General features: G+C 54.4%; 2 long non-coding RNA genes across 7 annotated transcripts; both read left to right on the top strand.

The window, feature by feature from the left end:
* Nucleotides 1-2858: 2858 nt before the first annotated feature.
* On the top strand, nt 2859-15049 carry LOC135420060 (uncharacterized). 6 transcript variants are annotated; one of them, XR_010433313.1, is made up of 9 exons: nt 2859-2948; nt 3493-3571; nt 4752-4846; nt 5318-5723; nt 10254-10355; nt 12549-12631; nt 13083-13154; nt 13836-13953; nt 14414-15049. It is a non-coding gene; the product is annotated as an uncharacterized LOC135420060 (long non-coding RNA). The 6 variants fall into 6 exon arrangements; XR_010433314.1 differs by lacking the exons at nt 2859-2948; nt 3493-3571; nt 4752-4846; nt 5318-5723 and adding exons at nt 9419-9522; nt 10067-10145; nt 13610-13739; XR_010433312.1 differs by lacking the exons at nt 2859-2948; nt 3493-3571; nt 4752-4846; nt 5318-5723 and adding exons at nt 9421-9522; nt 10067-10145.
* On the top strand, nt 5925-7085 carry LOC135420061 (uncharacterized). Its single transcript, XR_010433318.1, has 2 exons — nt 5925-6332; nt 6754-7085. It is a non-coding gene; the product is annotated as an uncharacterized LOC135420061 (long non-coding RNA).
* Nucleotides 15050-16758: the final 1709 nt, after the last annotated feature.

Here is a 16758-nt window from a genome sequence, read left to right as displayed (position 1 = left end):
GTTCCCCAGGGAGCCCCTGCCCAGCACTGAACTTGCTTGTGCACTTGCTGTCCCTTTGCCAGCGGAGCCGAAGCGTCGGGTGCGGGTGCCGGGGGGATGGAGCTGCCAAGGACAAACTGGGAGGGTGTTTGCGAAGGAAGGGGGTAGAAGGAGCTCTTGACGTGCTTTTTTTACTTCTTCATCCCACAGAATTGCCACGAGAGGAAATACTTCAGAGGGTGCCCTGAATGTGCCAGGAGGTTTCAGCCGGGAGAAAGGAGCTGTGGAAGAAAAGCAGCCTAAAAATAGCCAGCGGGGATCATCAGGTTTTCCAGCCAAGAAAAACCAGGAGGGAGATGAGGGAATCGGGTTCCAATTCCTAAAGATTTGGTGGTGTAGGAATGATTTCTGTGTGTTTTCCAGTCCCTTTTGATTCCTGGGATGATTTTAAAATGATGGCTAAATTGGAGATGTTGTTTTTGAGAGGAAATGATGCCAAATAAATGCAAAGTTTGGGGTCAGTTTTTTGGATGATTTGGGTCAGTTTTTGGGGTCCAGTTTTGGGTCATTGTTTGGGGTGATTTGGGTCAGTTTTGGGTCAGCTTTTGGAGTCAGTTTTGGGGTCAGCTTTTGGGGTGATTTGGGTCGGTTTTGGGTCAATTTTTGGGGAGCACTGGGTGTTACTGGGGGTTGTTTGGGAGCACTGGGTGTTACTGGGGGTTGTTTGGGAGCACTGGGTGTTACTGGGGGTTGTTGGGGAGCACTGGGTGTTACTGGGGTGCACTGGGGAGCACTGGGTGTTACTGAGGGTTGTTGGGGAGCACTGGGTGTTACTGGGGAGCACTGGGAGAGCAAAATGAAAAATAAAGAGAATAAAAAATAACGAAATAAAAAAGGAAATATAAAAACAAAAAGAAAATTAAAAAAAAAAAGGCAAAAAACCTAAAAAGGAAATAAAATGAAAATGAAATTAAAAGAGAAAAAAAAAAAAAAAAGAAACCCCTTCTTGGGCACCCCGTTTCCTCTCCTCCTCCCTCCCCCCCCCCCCCGAACCGTAAATTGCGGGGTCATCACCCCAAAAATGTGAGAAGGGGACCCCAAAATGTGGGTGAGGGAACCCCAGGAGCCGAAAAAGTGGAGGGGGAGCCGCAGTAAGAAAGCGAAGCCGGGCGGTCGGGCGGCGGAGCCGAGGTGGCGACGCCGGCGCATGCGCAGTCATTGGCAAGACGCCGGCGATGACGTAGTAAGTAAGGGCAGGCAGGCGCGGGACCGACGACGCATGCGCAGTGGCTCTCGTGCCGGTGCAGCGCTCCCTGCTCGAGTTAAGGGCCGGTTCCGGCGGCAGGGCGGGGACTGGCGGTCTCCCGTCTCTCCCGGGTGTGTGTGTGGGGGGAATAACATGAAGATTTTTTGGGGTGAAAGCGCAGAAATTAGCCAGGAGGGACGCTAATTTGGGGTAAACTCGGTCACCGGAAGTAGAGAGGGACCGGAAGTCCTCCAAGCCCCGGCGCGGAAGTCCGCCAAGCCCACAGTAAAGATGGCGCCGCCAGGACCGGAACGACCACACTAAAGATGGCGGCCCCGGCCCGGAAGTCCGCCCAAGCCCACAGTAAAGATGGCGCCGCCAGGAACCGGAACGACCACACTAAAAGATGGCGGCCCCCGGGCCCGGAAGTTCGCCCCGACGCCACACTCTAGATGGCGCCGCCAGGACCGGAACTTAGCCGAGGCCACACTAAAGATGGCGGTTGTCTGACCTCCGCCGCGACCCGGACCCCCGCCCCGCGCCCGCAGCGTCGTCTCGCCGCGCCGCTTCCCGCTGTGGGGACGGGGCGGGGCGCTCGGCGGCGCCGGGCGCGGGCGGCAGGTTCGTGGGCGGCGGCAGGCACCGGCGCCGGCAGCCCCCCTCGGCGCCGCGCGCGCGGCGCTCCGCCCGCCCGCCTCGTTCCGCTCCGCTCCCCTCCGCTCCCCTCCCGTCCCCGCTCCCCCCCCCCCCCCCGCTCCCCTCCGCTCCCGCTCCCGCCGTGCCCTGGAGATGCTGTCGGAGCTGCGCCGCCGCCTTCCCCCCCCCCCCCCCCCCCCCAGGAAGCGACCCACGGCGCCAGGGTAAGCTGGGCGCGGCCGCTCTTCTGCCTCTCCCGCGGCCATCGGCGACTGCAGGCAGGGGAAGCGACAGGCAAGTTTCTCGCCTCTGCGGAGAAACTTGCACCTGCGTGCCGCCGCAGGGCCGGGTTCGGATGTGCCCTGGCATTGCACACGCACCACAACCCCCGCGGGGAGGGTCTGCGCTGCCTCGGGGACCCTGTCTGCGCTGCCGGGAGAGAGAAATCCTTTGGGAAGCTGGGGTGGAAACAGTAACTCTGTGAACTGCTCAGCTTTTCCTAGGCAAGGGCAGGTTTTAGGGAGGAAAGGCCCGTACTCGCGAAAGGCGCCGCGGGTCTCGCCGAGGGGTGGGGGGGGGGGGGCGCGGCTGCAGCGCCGCGCGCGGCTGCAACGCCGCTCCCGGCCGTGTCCGCCAGGCGGCGACTGTGAGGCGGGGCCCGGCGCTCGGGGGCGCTCTCGCAAGCGACGACCCCGGGAAAGCGGCGGGGTTTGGGCGCTGCCGGCCTTCCCCCGCAGTGCCCGGGCTGGCCCGGCGCCTGGCAAAACCTCTGAGGGAAAAGGCAAGGAACAGCTGCGCTTGTTCTGCCCTTTCTTTAGCCAGGGACTGGAACACAGACAAAATCGAGGGGCTCTTTGACCTGGGCAGGCTCCGAGCATTTTTCAGCCTTCCCTAGCAGGGCATTCTCACCCTCTGAAAAGCTGAAAGGCTTTAACAGCTGGAGACGCGCCTGCAGCTGTGCGAATTAATGTAGTTTCTTTTAGGAAACGAAGGGGAAGTTTTCCTGTTGTGAGCTTAAATACCGAGTCTGCTCTGCTTTTTCCATCAGGTGACGAAGCTTATGGAAAAAAAGACCAAAGGCCTCGAGGTGAGTACATTCTACCGAGTTCTGCTTTTCTGGGATCGGTTTGGGAAAATCACGTGAAATTCTAAAAAGCTTCTCTCCGTGTTTTCTAGTTGTTTTTTCAGCCTTGGTCTAAGTTTCGTGTAGAAAAGGGCATAGAATTATTAGAACAGACAAACTAGGCTTTCTCGGGAGAGATGGAAGAAAAGTCTGCTGATTGCAGTTCTGCTTTTCTTGTCTTCCCTTCGACTGTCATTTTCTCTCCCCTGCTGTTCAAATAGGCAGCAATTAATTGCTCTGCTGAAGAGTTTGCTGTACTAAGTGTCTGTCAAATGGATGCCTTCAACTCAAGATAGCACCTGCTCCTTAGTTACAAAAAGTTCCTCACAGGAAATTTTCAGGCGTGCCCATAAATCTCCTCGCTGTTTGTTTGGGAGAACAGGGTTTTCTCGTCTGTAACAGAATAGTCATGGCATTTGCTATGGAATGCTGGTGGCAATCTAGTCAGAAGAGGACGCCGTGCTTCACTAATTTTCCCTTTTTGTTGTTGGGGGTGACTTCTTCCCAGGGATGTTATTCTTGACCCCCCGGGGCAAACGGAGGTGTTCACCTGGTCAGCGTCAGGAGCCATCCTACCTGAGGCCCTGGTAGGTAAGTGATTTTTGTGTGACTGGACGGTGAAGCTGTCTGTGTGCATGACCTGGCCAGTGCTCGGTGTACTCCTAATTAAAGTGTCTTTTACTCCGTGTTCCCAGGCTCCCTCTTTCCCTTCGGTTGCCACGTGTGTGCCGGACACCTCTGGCAGGACTAACCCTGTGGCTTTTATGTCCAACGTGCTGTGTGCCTGCAGGTAAGAAAAGCTGGGAGTGCAGTCCCTCTGCTTTGCTTGCTGTGTCTCTTGGGTAGTGATTTTGGAGGGGAATCCCAGAGCGATTTGGTTTGAAGGGGACCTTCAAAGGCCACCCTGTCTTCCGTGGGCAGGGACACCTTCCACTCTCATCCCCGGTTGGATGCTGCAAGTCCCATCCAGCCTGGCCTGGAACACTTGCAGGGATCCAGGGGCAGCCTCAGCTTCCCTGTGCAGTGTGCATTTAATAGCTCTCCACTGTCATCATGAAAAATTTTGTCAGCACGTTTTGTTGGACGATGGCAAGCAGGACCTGGGTGAAAATTGGGGTTCTCTGAGGTGCAGAGGGAAATAATTCTCCTTTGAAGTCCAGTGTTATTCAGTTTTGCACGAGTCTTGTCTGCCTTATGTTTGAATTGCTTTCTCTTCCAGGAAGTTTTAAATTAAACTTTTATTTTGTGTCTCCCCCCCCAGTATCCTGTCCAAGACCAAGCTACCTTTCCTCGTTGGAATGGACTGGCCGGGCTTTGGCAGTCTGGCCCCTCGAAAGACTAAAGTGACCTCTTCCAGCAGGGGAAGACTTTCTGGCAAGCGGTACCAGAAAGAACTGGAGTTTCTGGAGAATAAAAGCTGGAGGTGTGCCCCCGATAATCCTCGCCCCGGGTGGTGAGTGGTCTGACTTGCAGGGAGCGGTGGCCTTGGCCAGGAGCGGTCCTGCCGGACTGTAATTTTAATTTCCTGCCTAGGCTGTAATTTTAATTTCCTTTGGATGCTTGGCAAAGCCCTTCTGGGGGAGCCCTAGTGCCTGGCATGAGCGGAGCGGGCTTCCAGGGAGGTATTCACCTGGTCAGCGTCAGGAACCATCCTCCCTGAAGCCTCGGTGAGTGTTTTTTGTGTGACTGGACAGTGAAGCTGTGTGAATGACCTGGCTAGTGCTCGGTGTAGTCCTAATTAAAGTGTCTTTTACTCTGTGTTCCCAGGCTCCCTCTTTCCCTTCGGTTGCCGTGGATGTGCCGGACACCTCTGGCAGGACTAACCCTGTGGCTTTTATGTCCAACGTGCTGTGTGCCTGCAGGTAAGAAAAGCTGGGAGTGCAGTCCCTCTGCTTTGCTTGCTGTGTCTCTTGGGTAGTGATTTTGGAGGGGAATCCCAGAGCGATTTGGTTTGAAGGGGACCTTCAAAGGCCACCCTGTCTTCCGTGGGCAGGGACACCTTCCACTCTCATCCCCGGTTGGATGCTGCAAGTCCCATCCAGCCTGGCCTGGAACACTTGCAGGGATCCAGGGGCAGCCTCAGCTTCCCTGTGCAGTGTGCATTTAATAGCTCTCCACTGTCATCATGAAAAATTTTGTCAGCACGTTTTGTTGGACGATGGCAAGCAGGACCTGGGTGAAAATTGGGGTTCTCTGAGGTGCAGAGGGAAATAATTCTCCTTTGAAGTCCAGTGTTATTCAGTTTTGCACGAGTCTTGTCTGCCTTATGTTTGAATTGCTTTCTCTTCCAGGAAGTTTTAAATTAAACTTTTATTTTGTGTCTCCCCCCCCAGTATCCTGTCCAAGACCAAGCTACCTTTCCTCGTTGGAATGGACTGGCCGGGCTTTGGCAGTCTGGCCCCTCGAAAGACTAAAGTGACCTCTTCCAGCAGGGGAAGACTTTCTGGCAAGCGGTACCAGAAAGAACTGGAGTTTCTGGAGAATAAAAGCTGGAGGCGTGCCCCCGATAATCCTCGCCCCGGGTGGTGAGTGGTCTGACTTGCAGGGAGCGGTGGCCTTGGCCAGGAGCGGTCCTGCCGGACTGTAATTTTAATTTCCTGCCCAGGCTGTAATTTTAATTTCCCTTGGATGCTTGGCAAAGCCCTTCTGGGGGAGCCCTAGTGCCTGGCATGAGCGGAGCGGGCTTCCAGGGAGGTATTCACCTGGTCAGCGTCAGGAACCATCCTCCCTGAAGCCTCGGTGAGTGTTTTTTGTGTGACTGGACAGTGAAGCTGTGTGAATGACCTGGCTAGTGCTCGGTGTAGTCCTAATTAAAGTGTCTTTTACTCTGTGTTCCCAGGCTCCCTCTTTCCCTTCGGTTGCCGTGGATGTGCCGGACACCTCTGGCAGGACTAACCCTGTGGCTTTTATGTCCAACGTGCTGTGTGCCTGCAGGTAAGAAAAGCTGGGAGTGCAGTCCCTCTGCTTTGCTTGCTGTGTCTCTTGGGTAGTGATTTTGGAGGGGAATCCCAGAGCGATTTGGTTTGAAGGGGACCTTCAAAGGCCACCCTGTCTTCCGTGGGCAGGGACACCTTCCCCTCTCATCCCCGGTTGCTCCAAGTCCCGTCCAGCCTGGCCTGGAACACTTGCAGGGATCCAGGGGCAGCCTCAGCTTCCCTGTGCAGTGTGCTCTAATATCTCTCCACTGGCATCCTGAAAAATGTTGTCAGCGTGTTTTGTTGGACGACGGTAAGCGGGACCTGGGTGAAAAGGACATTCTCTGAGGTGCTGGGAGAAGGAGGGCTCGTGCGGGCACCTCCAGAGACAGTGGGAACGGGAGCGTGCTGCAGAGAAGGAAAATTCCAGGGGGTGGGTGCCAAGGAATTTGTCCTTCCCTTGCTCTGTGCTCTGCACTTAGCAATGGGTCAAGTGCAGAAGTTTCCTGGGGACCCTGGAAAATGATGCCGGGTCTGCTAAGAAAAGTGGGGCCAAAGGAGCAGGACCTGGGTCTGCGAGCGTGGGAGAAACAAGGGCCGGGTCATCCTCTGCCTCCAGGAGGGAGGGCAGCAGGAAAGGCCACGGACTAAAGCACTGAAGTGCCGTTCCCCAGGGAGCCCCTGCCCAGCACTGAACTTGCTTGTGCACTTGCTGTCCCTTTGCCAGCGGAGCCGAAGCGTCGGGTGCGGGTGCCGGGGGGATGGAGCTGCCAAGGACAAACTGGGAGGGTGTTTGCGAAGGAAGGGGGTAGAAGGAGCTCTTGACGTGCTTTTTTTACTTCTTCATCCCACAGAATTGCCACGAGAGGAAATACTTCAGAGGGGCTTCCCTCCAGATAAGCCCTGAATGTGCCAGGAGGTTTCAGCCGGGAGAAAGGAGCTGTGGAAGAAAAGCAGCCTAAAAATAGCCAGCGGGGATCATCAGGTTTTCCAGCCAAGAAAAACCAGGAGGGAGATGAGGGAATCGGGTTCCAATTCCTAAAGATTTGGTGGGTGTAGGAATGATTTCTGTGTGTTTTCCAGTCCCTTTTGATTCCTGGGATGATTTTAAAATGATGGCTAAATTGGAGATGTTGTTTTTGAGAGGAAATGATGCCAAATAAATGCAAAGTTTGGGGTCAGTTTTTTGGATGATTTGGGTCAGTTTTTGGGGTCAGTTTTGGGTCATTGTTTGGGGTGATTTGGGTCAGTTTTGGGTCAGCTTTTGGAGTCAGTTTTGGGTCAGCTTTTGGGGTGATTTGGGTCGGTTTTGGGTCAATTTTTGGGGAGCACTGGGTGTTACTGGGGGTTGTTTGGGAGCACTGGGTGTTACTGGGGGTTGTTTGGGAGCACTGGGTGTTACTGGGGGTTGTTGGGGAGCACTGGGTGTTACTGGGGTGCACTGGGGAGCACTGGGTGTTACTGAGGGTTGTTGGGGAGCACTGGGTGTTACTGGGGAGCACTGGGAGAGCAAATGAAAAATAAAGAGAATAAAAAATAAACGAAATAAAAAAGGAAATATAAAAAACAAAAGAAAATTAAAAAAAAAAAGGCAAAAAACCTAAAAAGGAAATAAAATGAAAATGAAATAAAAGAGAAAAAAAAAAAAAAAAGAAACCCCTTCTTGGGCACCCCGTTTCCTCTCCTCTCCTCCCCCCCCCCCCCGAACCGTAAATTGCGGGGTCATCACCCCAAAAATGTGAGAAGGGGACCCCAAAATGTGGGTGAGGGAACCCCAGGGAGCCGAAAAAGTGGAGGGGGAGCCGCAGTAAGAAAGCGAAGCCGGGCGGTCGGGCGGCGGAGCCGAGGTGGCGACGCCGGCGCATGCGCAGTCATTGGCAAGACGCCGGCGATGACGTAGTAAGTAAGGGCAGGCAGGCGCGGGACCGACGACGCATGCGCAGTGGCTCTCGTGCCGGTGCAGCGCTCCCTGCTCGAGTTAAGGGCCGGTTCCGGCGGCAGGGCGGGACTGGCGGTCTCCCGTCTCTCCCGGGGTGTGTGTGGGGGGAATAACATGAAGATTTTTTGGGGTGAAAGCGCAGAAATTAGCCAGGAGGGACGCTAATTTGGGTAAACTCGGTCACCGGAAGTAGAGAGGGACCGGAAGTCCTCCAAGCCCCGGCGCGGAAGTCCGCCAAGCCCACAGTAAAGATGGCGCCGCCAGGACCGGAACGACCACACTAAAGATGGCGGCCCCGGCCCGGAAGTTCGCCAAGCCCACAGTAAAGATGGCGCCGCCAGGACCGGAACGACCACACTAAAGATGGCGGCCCCGGCCCGGAAGTTCGCCCCGACGCCACACTCTAGATGGCGCCGCCAGGACCGGAACTTAGCCGAGGCCACACTAAAGATGGCGGTTGTCTGACCTCCGCCGCGACCCGGACCCCCGCCCCGCGCCCGCAGCGCCGTCTCGCCGCGCCGCTTCCCGCTGTGGGGACGGGGCGGGGCGCTCGGCGGCGCCGGGCGCGGGCGGCAGGTTCGTGGGCGGCGGCAGGCACCGGCGCCGGCAGCCCCCCTCGGCGCCGCGCGCGCGGCGCTCCGCCCGCCCGCCCGCCTCGTTCCGCTCCGCTCCCCTCCGCTCCCCTCCCGTCCCCGCTCCCCCCCCCCCCCCGCTCCCCTCCGCTCCCGCTCCCGCCGTGCCCTGGAGATGCTGTCGGAGCTGCGCCGCCGCCTTCCCCCCCCCCCCCCCCCCCCCCCAGGAAGCGACCCACGGCGCCAGGGTAAGCTGGGCGCGGCCGCTCTTCTGCCTCTCCCGCGGCCATCGGCGACTGCAGGCAGGGGAAGCGACAGGCAAGTTTCTCGCCTCTGCGGAGAAACTTGCACCTGCGTGCCGCCGCAGGGCCGGGTTCGGATGTGCCCTGGCATTGCACACGCACCACAACCCCCGCGGGGAGGGTCTGCGCTGCCTCGGGGACCCTGTCTGCGCTGCCGGGAGAGAGAAATCCTTTGGGAAGCTGGGGTGGAAACAGTAACTCTGTGAACTGCTCAGCTTTTCCTAGGCAAGGGCAGGTTTTAGGGAGGAAAGGCCCGTACTCGCGAAAGGCGCCGCGGGTCTCGCCGAGGGGTGGGGGGGGGGGGCGCGCGGCTGCAGCGCCGCGCGCGGCTGCAACGCCGCTCCCGGCCGTGTCCGCCAGGCGGCGACTGTGAGGCAGGGCCCGGCGCTCGGGGGCGCTCTCGCAAGCGACGCCCCCGGGAAAGCGGCGGGGTTTGGGCACTGCCGGCCTTCCCCCGCAGTGCCCGGGCTGGCCCGGCGCCTGGCAAAACCTCTGAGGGAAAAGGCAAGCAACAACTGCGCTTCTTCTGCCCTTTCTTTAGCCAGGGACTGGAACACAGACAAAATCGAGGGGCTCTTTGACCTGGGCAGGCTCCGAGCATTTTTCAGCCTTCCCTAGCAGGGCATTCTCACCCTCTGAAAAGCTGAAAGGCTTTAACAGCTGGAGACGCGCCTGCAGCTGTGCGAATTAATGTAGTTTCTTTTAGGAAACGAAGGGGAAGTTTTCCTGTTGTGAGCTTAAATACCGAGTCTGCTCTGCTTTTTCCATCAGGTGACGAAGCTTATGGAAAAAAAGACCAAAGGCCTCGAGGTGAGTACATTCTACCGAGTTCTGCTTTTCTGGGATCGGTTTGGGAAAATCACGTGAAATTCTAAAAAGCTTCTCTCCGTGTTTTCTAGTTGTTTTTTCAGCCTTGGTCTAAGTTTCGTGTAGAAAAGGGCATAGAATTATTAGAACAGACAAACTAGGCTTTCTCGGGAGAGATGGAAGAAAAGTCTGCTGATTGCAGTTCTGCTTTTCTTGTCTTCCCTTCGACTGTCATTTTCTCTCCCCTGCTGTTCAAATAGGCAGCAATTAATTGCTCTGCTGAAGAGTTTGCTGTACTAAGTGTCTGTCAAATGGATGCCTTCAACTCAAGATAGCACCTGCTCCTTAGTTACAAAAAGTTCCTCACAGGAAATTTTCAGGCGTGCCCATAAATCTCCTCGCTGTTTGTTTGGGAGAACAGGGTTTTCTCGTCTGTAACAGAATAGTCATGGCATTTGCTATGGAATGCTGGTGGCAATCTAGTCAGAAGAGGACGCCGTGCTTCACTAATTTTCCCTTTTTGTTGTTGGGGGTGACTTCTTCCCAGGGATGTTATTCTTGACCCCCCGGGGCAAACGGAGGTGTTCACCTGGTCAGCGTCAGGAGCCATCCTACCTGAGGCCCTGGTAGGTAAGTGATTTTTGTGTGACTGGACGGTGAAGCTGTCTGTGGGAATGACCTGGCTAGTGCTCGGTGTAGTCCTAATTAAGGTGTCTTTTACTCCGTGTTCCCAGGCTCCCTGTTTCCCTTCGGTCGCCGTGGGTGTGCCGGACGCCTCTGGCAGGACTAACCCTGTGGCTTTTATGTCCAGCGTGCTGTGCTGTGTGTGCCTGCAGGTAAGAAAAGCTGGGAGTGCAGTCCCTCTGCTTTGATTGCTGTGTCTCTTGGGTAGTGATTTTGGAAGCGGCGCCCGCGCAGGGCGAGGCGTTGGCCGGGCCGGCGCCTGAAGCGCTCGGGGCCGCTGGGCAGGGCAGTGCCCGGCTGGTGGGTGCCTCGCAGAGAGAAGAGCCTGGCCCTGGGAAGGCAGGAGCCTGGGCTCAAGCTGCTCTGGACCGCTGTGGGGATGGGTTTGAAGTTTTGGGATCGCTTGTTTCTGTCCCTACCTTCCCACTGAAAACAATAACTTAAGAAGTTCTCCTCTGGACTGGTCCAGAGAAATTGTGGAATCTCCATCCCTGGAGATGCTTAAAACACTTTTGCTCAGGCAAAGTTGTGAGCAACCTCTTCTGCCTAATCCCGCTTTTTGAGCAGGAGAGACTGGACTAGATGATCTCCAGAGGTATTGTCCAACCCCCACCATTCTGTCCTTCTGTAAAGGGGCTTTGCACTGCCCTTTTGAACTGTAATCTGTTGATGACCTGTGTTGAGGTCACACTGCAGCTTGTTACACTGCAGCTTGTCACACTGAATGGCAGCCTGAATAATTTAATATTGAACTGTGATTAATCACAAGATGAAAGCTCAGATAGGCTGGTAAGAGGCAGTGTTCTTTGCTGCAGCATTTCCCACCTGAGGTAATTTTCCTTGTTCTGAAAGTGTCAAGTACAGTTGGGCAATGTACTACATAGGAAGAAGGGAAAGAATCTCAAAAGCAAATAAATGAACAAAAAAACCCTTTATATTTGCTTGTGCAAGAAGAAGATTGTTCTTCCACTCAACCAGGTTTTGAGAGGACAAATTAATTGTTTCTCTGACAACAGTATACACTGGAGGCTGTTAATGATCCCATAGTCTGTGCTAAAGGTTTTAGCTGATTGTGTTTGTCATCAGCTTTTACTAAAGAAAAAGCAAGCCTTCTCGGCTGTGTGGATATTACAGGAACGAAATGATTCCATTCATGTAGATAATGATAACAGAGCCAAACCAAAACTATTGTAAGTGTCCTATGTGGAACAATATACAGAATTTCAAAAGGGATTGTAGTGGTCCCATATACAGAACTAACATACTTCCTGTTCCTTATTTGCTGATCAGGTCATGTTTATCTGCCTGTCAGGACTGTTGGAGCACTGGATGGAGAGCAGGTCATATGAAGAGGATTACGGAGTAAAAGGCAGCTTGTACTGAAGTGCAGGGAAAGTATAAATATTTATATATATTGGCACAGTGCCTGGCCTTAATGCTTAAAATCCTTTGGAGAGCTGTCTGCATATTTACTGTATTAATGATCAAATGCAAGGCTGTGTTGGGAAAGGTCTTCCATTTGGAAGTCAGTAGTTGAGACTGTCTTGCCTATGAAAAAGAGGGAGAATTTTCGTTAGAGGATGTAGGATTCTGGCTGGTAATAGTCTTAATTCAAGGTATTTTTAGAGAATTGGTTTAATACAAGCAGAACAAATGGCCAGAAGTGTAATGAGAGACAAGTTGAAATTAGAAAGTAGATGTGCATTTTGAATGTATTGTCATAGCAACTGATTAAATTCTCCCTCTCTTGCTGTTCTGGGGACCTTTTAAATGTGCTTTGGCTAAATAAAAAGTCTTAGACTATTTCAGAGCCAAAAGGTCAGTTCTTGTTGTCTCTTTTGCACTTTAATTCTAGTACACTGATACTTGCTAACCACTTATAACCCTAGATGCAGAATGAGAACTTGGGTTATTAACAGTAAAGAAGTAAACAGCAGAAAGACTTGACCTTTCTTTTGAATTGCCCTACAGTGTTACAAAATACCAAACAAACCTCCTTCCCCAAAGAAACACCCCCCAAAATACCCCAACAACTCACCAAACACAAAATCACCGACAACCAAAAAGCAGAAGTAACAAACATGAACAGCAAGTGGAGGAAGAGTTTGAAAGCGGGCTGGACAGAAGCAGAAGTGTTACTGCCCACTCTTAGGCCACTGTGCTGATTAAATGGGTGTTGTTAGGTTTAGATTAGTAGTTCGTCGTTGTTGGGTTTTTCGGTGGTGTTGATTTTTTTTGTTGTCGTTGTGGGGGATTGTTTATTTGTTTGTTTTTATTTTGTTTTTTTTTCTGTATTAAAAATCTGGCTCAGTTACTCTCTAGTTCTGGTGTGTTCTCTTTTCCAGGTGGTTGGTGTTTCTGCAGTGTTTGGCACAGGACTGGGGGAGATTTTTACCCAGCTTTCTAAAGCTGTAGATGAATAGGAGAGGTAAGGGGATAACTTCTGGTCCGCGACCCAGTGACCACTTCCTGAAGGTCCTGATTCATGAGTCTGCTCCTTTGATTTGAAGGAGTGTACAGTTGCCATAGCCAAGGTAGCTTAGGGTGTCCAGTATCAGCATAAAAAGCAGCAGTAAAAAGGAACTATTCAGAGATGAATTTTTGTGCTGTTCCGTGAAAAAGTAAAAGCTATCTGTGCCAGCAAGTCTGTGAAGTAATTTTTTTCTTGTAGTTCCATACCAAGTTTTGAATTGTTGCTGTTTTAATGAAGTATGTTCATTGATTTTGCATCCATTGGTTTCAGAATCCAAATCTGGGGAAAAAAGTACTGTCTTTCTGAAATGTCTCTCAAACATGAAAGCCTAGAGAAAACTTTTTTTTGTGAGTAAAAAGAAGCCTCCAGGATGATCCTTATGCAATACAAATCATGTGTTTTTCAGACTGAATGCACTCCCTTTATTCACCTTTTCAGAGAGTATCGGCCAGAATACGAGCGCCTGAGAAAAACACTGGTAAGTGTTTTTAGCTGTTTTACACCTGAACAGTGTATCTTGGGTCACTTTTGTGCACACAATTGCCTTTATGTTGAGAGGGTCTAACATTTCATTTACTAGTCGTACTCACTGTGGGAAAACTCCTGTCCTGAAGGAGTCCACCATTTGCCTTTTTTTTCCTAGATGTGGTGGAGCATATCTTTACAAAACTAAAGATTTTGTAAAACAGATGTTGCTCACTGGTTTAGTGCTAATATTTGAGCTAATTGTGTGAAAATGATTGGGAAATAAGATTGTGTCTTCCATTCAGATGGACAGAGAGTTCTTAAAAATAAATTTCCAAAGGGATTTGTTGAGACTATCCCTGTATCTTCCTGCACCAGTGAAGAGTACTAGTTTGACTTAGTAAGAAAGACTGAATCGCAGTGCCAAAATCAGTAGCTCTGCTCACCTTGAGTTCTGGCTGTCCAAAGGACAGTTCTCTGCAGGCACAGCTACACAGAGTTTGGCTTCCCGGCGCTGCTGAAAACGTCCTAGAATCCCACCTGACTGGAGGTTGCTTTCCATGCTTAGTCAGAAGTTCTGTGTAACCTGAGTTGAAATGTAAGACCTGCGTAGTGACTTCTGCTCTCTGACTGGGGGACAGGCTGCTGGGTTTGGGTGAGGTTTCTCTTCTCCTGATGTTTTAAATGTTCTCAGAATCCACATGTAAATCTTTGTCTATGGGAGAAAGCTCAAAATAAACAAAAGAGAGAGCAGCTGGAACACTTGTGGAAGGACATGGGCAGCGTGTGTGTGCAGGGCAGCACACTGGCAGGTACCTCCCCAGGAAGATAAAGGTTACTGCAGAAGTTTTCTGAAGAGTTTGCCTTGTGAAGTAGTACAGTGCTTCTTTGTCCTCACAGCAGAAATGTGAAAGCAGCTCCATGTTAGAGGAGCGGGGCTTTAGTTCCTGTGGGATTGGTCACACTTAGCTCTTCCTGTGTCAGTCACAGGTTTGGAAGAAACCCCGCTGTGTAGCTAAAGCAGTGGACCTACTAGAAATAATGAAATACTTTAGAAAAGGCGAAACAGTCAGATCAGAATATGAGAAAGCTCTGCTGTTGGCTGCACTGTTCCTTAGATGAGGCGAGTAGGTGCTGATGGAGTCTGTCCTGTGTCTGGGATCCACAAGCAGCTTTCTGTCCCCTTAGAGCAGGTGTTCATTGCTGGGTTTCTGTGCAGATAGAAACCTTACCTTTAGCAGGCTGGTTTGTGTACAGCCTGTTCCCTTCAAGGACCTGATGCTTCTGCAATGGGTCCCTCTGAGCTAATACTAACACGAGGAACTCTCGATGAAGAGCAAGAAGAGAGGGAGAGTGACGCTGATGGCATTGACCACGAAGGTAAGGGAATGAGGTCTAAAAGCTGCCTCTCAAGAAATCCCCTCTATATTTCATGTCCTGGATGGACTGTAAGGAGAGCCTAGAAAACAAGCAAACATTCAGTCACCTGACGTGTCAGAATCTGTAGCAGAAGCTCAGCTGCAATGGTCAGTGCAGGGATATCACTCTGTAACCTTTGTGAAAGTTCAATTGTAAATTTTCTATTCAAGTAATTAATAGGTGTATAACACACATAAACGAGAGAACTCGTTAGGCTTGGGGCATGCAGTGACCTCTGAACCTGATTGATGCACAGATGTGTCCATCATCTTTTTGGCCTTACAGTTTCTGCCCCTGGCTCTCTTCCCTTTTCCTGTGACTGTGGTCTTGGAGCAATCTTCTAAGTTGTTACAGTGTGATTTTTCTCTTCTATAGCTCACAGACTTAATCTTCATTCTTTCCCTGTTCCACTGATGGGTAGGATCACTTATTTCCTTTGCCCTGTAATGTAGCTGAAGATGGAATAGACTTTCTATGTTGCTTTGGCTATCCTGATTCTAGCTTTTTTTCAGAAACACAAGTAGAACAAGTACTGAAATAGCGCTGAACTTCAGCAGCAGCGGGGACTGCGCAGGAGAAGGAGGGTGGGCAGCGGGCCTGGGGCAGGCAGGGGGATGGGGGTGGGGGCGGGCACTTAAAAGATTTCGGCCAGGGAGCTGATCTCAGCCAGCACCCAGTCGGGGCAGTCTAAGTCCCCGTAGAAGCAGAACTGCTGCGTGGGGAGAGGCGGTCAGAGGCGCACTGCAGCTCTGCGTCCTCCCCGCTCCCCGCCGCCGACTCCCGGCCCACCACGTCGCCGCTGCTCCCCGGTCCCCCATGCCGCACAGTCCGCCTTCGCGATCCGGAACCGCCCCGTGTGCCGGTGGGGGGCTCCCCGAGGGGCTCTGCAGGGGCCTTGGGGCCGGGACCCCGGGGGTGCAGCCCGACCAAGGGGCGGGGCAGGGGACGGGGTCCCGGGAGCGGGACCCGGGACGGCCACGGACCCGCGGGAAGGGCGCCTCCGACACGGCCCTAGTCCCTCCTCCTGACCACCCGAGCACCTCCCGCCACCCCGCGGGCTCCAAGCCCCGCCAATCCGGGCCCGAGGCAGAGTCTGGCCCGCCAATCCCGGGCCGCCTTTCTCGGCGCCGTCCAATCACAGCCCGCCTTTTCAATCCGGCAGCGGTCCCCCAAGCTCTGCCCGCTCAGCCGCGGCGCGGCCCCTCCGAGCGGCACCGTCCCCCCGTTCCCCTCAGGCGCTGCTGGGACCACGGAAGGGCGGTGGGAGCTCCGCGGTCACGTCCCGTCCGGGAGCTCTCCCAGGAGAAGGAGAGGGAGGCGGGGAGCGGGCGGGAGGGGCTCCGGGAGCGGGGCCTGCGGGACCAGCGGGGTTCTCGGGAACGGGCGGGCGGGGATTGGCTGGGCTGGCACGAGGGGGGCGGGGCCGTGCGGGCCGCGGGCTATAAATAGCGGGGGGGGAAGCGGGGGGGGGCAGTTCGGCGGCGGAGGTGGAAGCGGCGCTGGAGCTGCGGGAGCCGGGGCGAGATCGGCGGTGAGCTGGGGCGGGACTCCCGCGGCTGCCGCTCCCGACGTGCAGGTCCGATCCCGGCCCGCCACTCCCAGCCCGCTTTTCTCCGCTCCGTCCAATCGTAGCCCGCCCTTTCAATGGGGCCGCGGTCCCGTAAGCTGTGCCCGCTCAGCCGCGGCGCGGCGCCACCCCCCTTCCCCACGTTCCCCTCAGGCGCTGTAGGTGCCGGCGCCTTTGCTTCCGGAGCAGCGCCTGCGCTGCCGCAGCCCCCGACAGGCCCTGTTGGGATCAGGGAGGGCGGGTGGCACAGCTCCGCGCTCACGTCCCGTCTGGGAGTTCTTCCGGGAGGCGTGGAGGGGGCGGGAGCGGCGGCGGCCCTTTCAACGCGGCCGCGGTCGAGCAAGCTCTGCCCGCTCAGCCGCGGCGCGGAGCCGCCCCCCTCTCCACCTCGTCCCCCGCGTTCCCCTCAGGCGCCGGTCTCGGCGCCTTTGCTTCGGGATCCGGCGGAGCCGCGCCTGCGCTGCCGCGGTGCCCGCAGGCGCTGCTGGGAGGGCGGGTGGGAGGTCCGCGGTCCCGTCCCGTCCCGGAGTTCTCCCGGGAGAAGGGGAGGGAGGCGGGCAGCGGGCGGAAGCGGAGCAGCCCCTGGGAGCGGGGCCTGAGGGGACAGCGGGGTTCTTGGGGACGGGCAGGG

The sequence above is a fragment of the Pseudopipra pipra genome, chromosome 11 (assembly GCF_036250125.1).
Source record: "Pseudopipra pipra isolate bDixPip1 chromosome 11, bDixPip1.hap1, whole genome shotgun sequence".
In the NCBI taxonomy this organism is placed as follows: domain Eukaryota; kingdom Metazoa; phylum Chordata; class Aves; order Passeriformes; family Pipridae; genus Pseudopipra; species Pseudopipra pipra.
Note: the sequence above shows the minus strand (reverse complement) of the source record. Positions and strands in the feature narration are given on the sequence as shown.